The following is an 8478-nucleotide window of genomic DNA, read 5'->3' on the forward strand; positions in this document are numbered from 1 at the left end:
AACTTATTAGTTGTTGCCTCAACTAAATAACTTGTGGGACCAAGTAACTAAGTTGAGGCAACTAATTTATGTTAAACCAATCAGATCGGCCGTTTCCTATTTACCGTTTTATCACAATTAGTAATCCTTATACTAGTAGGTGGTCGGGTTCGAGCACTATCCCTGTTAGCTATGGATCCCTCGTTCGAGCCCTGTCTGAGCACTTGCCATGCAAGCCATGGATTTCAGATTTGAGACCCTATCTGAGCAATCGTCAAGTTAGCGACTTGGTTCAGGTTCGAACCCTGGTGTGAAAACTAGCCACATAAGCGAAGAATTCCGGTTGCGAATCCAGGTCTGATGCCTCCCTTTTTAAACGATAGGTCTTTGGTTTTTAGCCCCATTCTATGGATTTTTCCTGTAAGCGACTTGGACACCAGTCTTAACATTCGCACCCTACGTAACGGATCCCGGTTTGGAGGCCCTGCCTGAGCACTAACTCTGTATGCCATGGGCCCCGGGCTCAAATTCCGGTTTAAGTACTTACCATTTAATAAGCAAACGGACCCTGATCCAAGTCAAAGTCTTAGCGCCTGACCCGAAAATTGCGGGATTTATAGCTTCAATGGCTAGTGCTCAGACCGGCGCTCGAACCCGAACACCCATAGCTTGCGAGGCTAGCTCTCATTCCGGACTCGAAAACAGGAAATGTTGCTTACGGAGCTCATTTCAGCAACCGTTTGCATAGAAGGCGAGTGTAAGTATGATATGTTAGCGACGGCTGTTTGGTTCGAGTCCCTATGTAAACCCGTAGCTTTCGGTGCGAACGCTCAGACTGAGGGTTTCGCAACCGGGATCATTTCCCTTTCTGGGCAAGTGCTAAGACACAGGCTTGAACCCGGGATCCAAAGCTTTCAGGGCTAGTACTCAGACTGGGGCTCGAACCCGGGACCTGTCAATGTTGGTGCAAATTCTCACATCGGAATTCGAGCCGTCGCTTATAGGGTAAGTCCTCAAACCGAGGCTCGATCTAGAGACCCAAAGTTTTCAGGGCTAGTGCTCGAACAGTGATTCGAACCCCGGAACCGTCGAAAACTCCTAATTAGCTTTTCGGACTACTGCTCATACCGTGATTCGAAGCCAGGGCACGTTGAAAACTTAGGCATCTAGCACTCGCCTCATAAGTGATGGTTCCCGCGATAGAACCCCGGTCAGAGCAATCGCCCTTTACAAGAAGGGTCCCAGGTTCAAATCCAAAAACCATAGACCACTCTCTTATGAAGTGAGTGCTTCGGGACTCGAAACCGGGATCCGACGCTTACGTTGCTAGTGTTCAGACCGGAGATGGAACCCTGAACCCAGTCGCTAACAAGGCAAGTGCTCAGACAGGGGCTCATTCCCGGGATCCATTGCTTTCAGTGATAGTGCCCAAATCGGCGCTCGAACCCGAACACACAATATAACGAATATAAGGGTTCTCACGGTGATAAAACGGTAAAGATGAAACGGCTTATCTGATTGGTTAAACTATGGTATGGTCAAAACTTAGTAAGTTGTTCCCACAAATTATTAAGTTATGGTTTCAACTTAGTAACTTGCGGCCAGAAGTTATTAAGTTGAAGGAACAACTTACTATGTTGAGACCTCAACTTAATAAATTGTAAGAACAAGCTTTTAGTTGTGGCCACACATTACTGAGTTAAGACCTCAACATTTAATATTATTTTGATTTCTTTTTGCGTTATTCAATGCTATAAAATGTACATCATTTAATTATTTTTTAAGTAAAAGTTTACGTTTCGTCAATAACCTTAAAAATACATGGCTATATTGATACTTATTATTAATTTGCGCGCAAAATACCGAAGTTTTTTTTTCAACAACGTCATTTTGATTCAAGCAATTGCGGTTCGTCATTACATCACGTGAGCTGTTGCAATAATTTAAATTTTTTGTTGTGTTGGGGGTATATGCGCATTGATTTCCCGCTTTGCACATTATCAATATCGCAAAATGCCAAAAATAAAGGTTTGTCATTTTAAATTGGGACCGTCGCTATGTCATTTAAAATATATTTAAAAAAAACATCTTAAAGCAGCGGATATCATACTCTTAAAATGGAAAATACCTTACATACTTTCAGAACGATGGCTGAAGAAAGCGAATAGAGAGAGGTTTGTGTGTAAGTGTTAATATTATATCTAGCGTATTCTCTGGTGTCTAACTAAGAATAATAAGGAAGACACAAACGTTTTACATTGAAATCATTAAAGTATAAATACCTGCAAGGGATCTTGACGTGTGTTTAGGGAATTGTAGTACAAATGTCGTAGTTTTCAAACTTTTCATGAAATAAAATTGGATATAATATCTTTGAACATAATATTGGAGGTTATTTAAAACATTATGTACAGAAAAATTTAATGCAAATGACTTGTGTGCTTCGCTGGAACTTGATTCCCGAAAATTTGAGATCAAATTTTAACGCGCTATAACTGGGCTATTCAAGATTTAAAAGTTAGTAGCGTATTTTAAATGATACGGTAGAAATACATATAGTTTAGTTTTGTTCTGTGTTTTTATATTATTTATAGATGATATAAGCATAAGATGTAAACACAGACAAATTTGTGTTAGTCAATACAATGAACAGTATTGCTCCGCTGATATAAACATTCCGTTTATTTCGAGGGCCCTTCTGTATTTTATTGACTTACAATATTTTATTTTACAAATATAAATTAAATGTTTGCTTAACACAGATGCCTCGACTTTAAGAAAAGATCGTGCATACACATTAACAATTATTTTTGTAAACACTTTTACCGGGCAGGGTAAAATATGTATTAGTACTATAAATTAATTTCGTCAGACATGGGGTGAACAGTAGCAACTCTATACGCTTGCATATTATCCATACCGTGCTTTAAGTGAAGTAGTATTTTTTTTATTAAAGTAGGCTTTAATTGTAGTCGTGAGTTTGAGTCCCGCTTAAGCAGGTGGTGGGTGTGAATCAAAATCTTTTTATAAAAAAAGGCATATATTTTTCCTAGCAATTTTTAAAATATAATATTTTTACAAGATAAATACCTGCGTTACCAAAATTAACATGCATTCCTGAATAACATGCCGACGTACATGTTAACATTAAGTACACAAGTCTTTAAAGTGGTGTAATCCGGCTAGTCCCGATGATAGTTTTTATGTGTGGGATAGAACAGTATTTGTAAAGGGGTCGAAATGGACAGATGAATCATCTTTTTATTGCGCTTATAAATAAGATTAATTAAATTGCAGTACTTTGCGCGTGATAAAAAGTATATATAATGCATTCGAGTGCATTTGTTTATGTAGATAGTGTGTTGCTTAATCGCTTAATAAGTTGATACTGATGTATTTATAGATATATTTCGCAATGTATCTTCAGGAAACAACGGACTAGTCTTGGTAGACTGTTAAACTGATTTTCCTTGTTAAACGAAGATTAACAAAGCTGCGATTTAACAATTATTATGTGCGTTGACACTTAATTGTTTTGAATAAAGATTAAAAAAACACCGGGTGTAACGATATTTTATGTTGTACCAATGTATTTACCGGTATACTCCTGTACTACACTATTAACTGTGACACGTAAAGTAAGGAACAATTCATTTTACTTACATCTTACTTTAAGAGGTTCATCTACGTCGAACTGTACACGTCCAGTTATCGTGTCTCCCGGAAAATAAACCGTCTTCTGCACCCGATTGTATAAACGCTGGTTAAAGTTACCGCTCGTTAACATTAAAACCTTGGTAAGTTTGCGGTTATTCAGGTATAGTAACTTTCAAGGTAACTCGATTGTATAAACACGATATACCGCAAAGTAACCTAAGCGCGCATAGTGGAATTTAACCACCGGTAACGTTAACCAAAACATTCCCACAATGCATTTTCTAATGACGTAATTTTCGCGCGAAGTATCACGCTTATAAACAGCGACATGTATTTTTTTCATCAAATTCATTTACAAATGAATTCACAATAAAATAAAGTGTAAATTTTAACTATGAGTTCATCAAAATGACCAGGGGCAAATTGATAATGATGTCAGGATTTGCATCATTTAGCGGAATCCCTGGTGCTTCCAAACTGCAAGAGAGTGCTTACCAAGACGTCTATTCTTCTAGTTGTTCTAGATGTAACATAAAAATTATACATGGTCGTCGTAACTTGCTAGACTAATCTTCTAATTTGGCTTATGTTTGCAATAAACTTACTTACTTTCTTGTACAATAAGGGAATTTACCATAGACAAATAAAACATTGTTCAAGTTTAAATATATCTTTGTATGCAGAAATCTGCAAATGCAACCGAGTTCACCAACGGCTATTATTTGTGTCGTGTTCTGAGAAAACTGGGCATAATGCATGTGCGTAAAGTGTCGTCCCAGATAAGCTTGTTAAGTTCGCACAGGCTAATCAGGGACGACACTTTCCGCCAAAAATTGATTTTTGCTAAGAAGGGACTTCATTTTAACAAAAAATGTCAAAAAAGCAGAAAGTGTCGTCCCTGATTAGCCTGTGCGAACTGCACAGGCTAATATGGGACGACACTTTCAGCACATGCATTATGCCCAGTTTTCTCAGAACACGACACATTTGATAAACTGCTCCGGTTCATTTTGACAGCAGTAATGTACATAGAGTACATGACGTAGCGTGTGACGAAGAAGAAAGTTTATTGAGTTCTCATTTGAATATAATGATATGATGGCATAAGGGTCTTTATTTAACTATGCTAAGATAATTATCAAAGACCCTAGATGCAAACTCGTCAATTATTGAATTAAATGGATTATTTATGCTCTTTAAAGGATTATTAAAGGTTAGATACTAGTTCGAAAGTGTACTGTCTTTTGTTTGTACTTTTGTTGTTCCCTGTTCTCGGAGAAATGATTTTAACATGGGCGCTATTGATGCATCGGATCACGCACGGCATACCCATAACAGAATATAAGAAACACTTTCTGTGCGTCCTTAAATTCGGCGTCCGAAGTCGGAAATCGTATTGCCCTGTAAATAAAGTCAAATAAAGTGTCAGTCGCTGCAATGTGTTGTTTACTCGTCGAAATTGTGAAGGTCGTCGATGGTTAGCTTTTATAATGTCGCGCGCCGCGGCCATTTTGTGTAAGTTACCTCTCGGTTACTTGTACTTACCCACCTAGGGAAGCAGGGTATGTTTTAACTGGGTTTTAACCGATCGGTATAACTAACCAAATTTTATACAAACGCTTACCGACCAGTAACCAACATGTTACCGACTTTTAACCGCCGGTATGTGGTTAACCGCCGGTTTAACTGTTTATACAATCGGGTGGCGTTAACTCAAACTGCGACCCAGATTTATTGGTATCGATATTTACTAATTTTCTCAATACACGCTGTGAACCGTATTTTAAACGATTAAATAATAACCAAAATCATTGTTTCTCTTCAGAAGACAAGATCAAACAACGCTGGTTTAATGATGAATGCAAGCAAAAGCTGGCGGAATATTTACGAAGATTGTATGAATATAATTTACATAAAAATGAAAATTCGAGGGCTACAATGCTTGCTTCTAAGAAGGATAATAAGTATTTTTGTAGACAAATAAAATCAAGGTATAAACGCGCACAAGGCAGACAAATGAATGACTTAAGTGTAAAGCGCAACGCGAATGTTGGAAATTATTTTAGCATAAATCACCATCTACGAACGCGGAAAATGTCTCGATTCATGAATTTTACGAATACTTTAGCACTTTATCTTCTGACACTGATGTCAATGCTAACATTCATGAATATGACGAATTCCTACGTGAATTGATCGTATTGAAAATCAGACCAGCTCCTATCCGGAACTCGAAAAACCTTTTTCATTAGAAGGGATCAAGCGTCTTAATTATAATAAAGCGGCCTCACATGACAATATTATTTACGAATATTTCAAAGAATCAACTACATTTTAGACACTAAACTATTCCCAAAAAGCTGGTCGTCCACTCCGATTCTACCAATTTCTAAACGCGGAGATGTTTTCGACCCTAACAATTACAGGGGCATCACACTGATAAGCTGCTTTGCTAAACTTTTTACCGAGATTATAAATGAATGTCTAAAATCTTGTGCAGAATCATATGATATTATAACGGATGTACAATTTGGTTTTAAACCGAATTGTAGCGCAGTTGACGCAATGTTTATTCTTAATGCTTTAATCGAGAAACTGCTACAAGTTAAAAAATAAGCTCTTCTGTTGCTACGTTGATTACCGGAAGGCATATGACGTCATAAATAGGGGGCGGCTCTGGTACAAAATGATTCGATCAGGAGTTGATGGCCAGTAAATGGCTATTATTCGCTCGATGTACAATTAGGTGAGACTCGAAGTTAAACACATGAGTTCCCTTTCTGACCTATTAAATAGCAACGTTGGCTTATTGCAAGCTGAAATAACATCGCCGATCATGTTCTCACTTTTTGTGAATGATATAGAATTCAGTCTTCATAACGGGTTAAACACTGGCATAACACTTGATCAATTATCGGTTTATCTACTCATATTTACGGACGATGCAGATAATTTATTCGAAACCAAAAACGGCTTGCAGGAATCTTTAAACAATCTATAAATATTTTGTAATAAGTCGAACTTAACTGTCAATATTAATAAAACCAAGATAATGGTTTTTCGAAAGGGTGGTGTCATGAACAAAAATTATGAATAGACATTCAAAGACAATGAAATTGAAATAGTCAGTAACTAATTATTTAGGTATCGTCTTATCTAGTGGCGGATCATACATACCAGCCACAAACACCTTGTATGGTAAAGCGACAAGAGCAATGAATAGATTGTTCTCTATAACACAAGAGATGGAAGTCCCAATTAACATCATGTTCAAGTTATTCGATTCATATGTTGTGTCAATTTTGAATTATAATTGTGAAACTTCTAATAATATTGAACGTGTTCACAGACAATTTTGTAAAAGATTATTAAATGTAAAGATGTCAACTAATTCATTGTCATTGTATGCGGAAGTTGGTCGTTTCCCTTTGATCATTGGACGTTATTTAAGAATTGTTAAATATTTTCTAAAACTATATCAAACAAAGCAAAGTAACTGTATTCTACACACTGTTATAAATATGCAAAGATCAGAAATTGTTAATGAAATAATACAGTGAATTGGTCAACAAAAGTTCGCACATTATAACTTGTAATTAGAGCACTCTCAGTCTCCAGTGATAAGTGATTTATTAATTAATGTATGTAATTTGAACATTAGTATTATTTATATCCAGCAAGCATGTCTTTAAAATGTTCATATATTTGTATATGACGATAAGCTTGCTATGCTTAAGTCAAAATAAATATTCTGTTCTGTTCTGTTCAAGCGGATCACTAAATCATAACTTTAAACATAACGTTAAGTTAGTTTGTCACAAACAAGGCTATTTCAAACAAATATTTTACTGTTATGCAGCGTGTATTTACAGAAATTAATCATTTTATATCAAGCATCAATACGCGCCATCAAATAACAATTATCCAAATATAAATGAAAATCCTTACAGTGGATTAAGGTTTTACTTAAGTGATCGAATTTTTTAGCAACTCTGCTTATAAAACTAAGTGGTAAATATATCTTTAGTGGATATAATTGAAAAAAGAAACAACACTTATATATATCAAAATATATAAAAGAATTAAAGCATTGAATGAAAATTCTTTTAATGAGCACGTTGGGAAACTGGAAACATTGAAGTCCGAAAATAATGTATAAAGAGCGCACAATTACAAGGCTGAATGGTAAGGTCTAACTTGCAGTGGACATAACAAGGTAAAAAGCCATCTAGGTATTTGTGCAGCCTCAAACAAAAAATTGAATATCATACACGATATAAAACCTATAGAATTAAGATGATAGCGAAATAATTAATCAAAAATAAATCCTTTATTCAATAGGATTTTCGTTTGACTACCTTTAAAAGCAAGCATAAAACGAATAGAGCTGTGAAAATGTTAATGTAAAAGGAATTCATTGTCCAAAATTAAACCAGAGTGAACTGAAACCTGCATTCGAAGGTGACATAACTATAGAGGAATCTTATACAGTTAACAAAATATGTCAAATAAAAAAGTCCCATGAAGGTCTGGCTTAAATGCAGGTTTGTAATATTGCTCTGAAATGATGGTAGTGTTTGTTATCCGATCCTTAAATGAAGCTTTTAATTTTTGTAATGTATCTATAACACAAACTCCTTGTATGACAAACTGTTTTTTAAAGGGGGGGGGGGGGGGGTAAATCTAGGCTTACTATATAAGTTCGGCGACAGAGATTACTGTTTTAAATACTGTTGATAAAATAGTCTCTCAAGTACTCACTAATAGATTTACATTTTAAAGAACAAAATCGTTAAAGAGAGATACATAGGAGAGCATAAAAGTTTTTATATATGACATTAT

The sequence above is a fragment of the Dreissena polymorpha genome, chromosome 6 (genome assembly GCF_020536995.1).
Source record: "Dreissena polymorpha isolate Duluth1 chromosome 6, UMN_Dpol_1.0, whole genome shotgun sequence".
In the NCBI taxonomy this organism is placed as follows: domain Eukaryota; kingdom Metazoa; phylum Mollusca; class Bivalvia; order Myida; family Dreissenidae; genus Dreissena; species Dreissena polymorpha.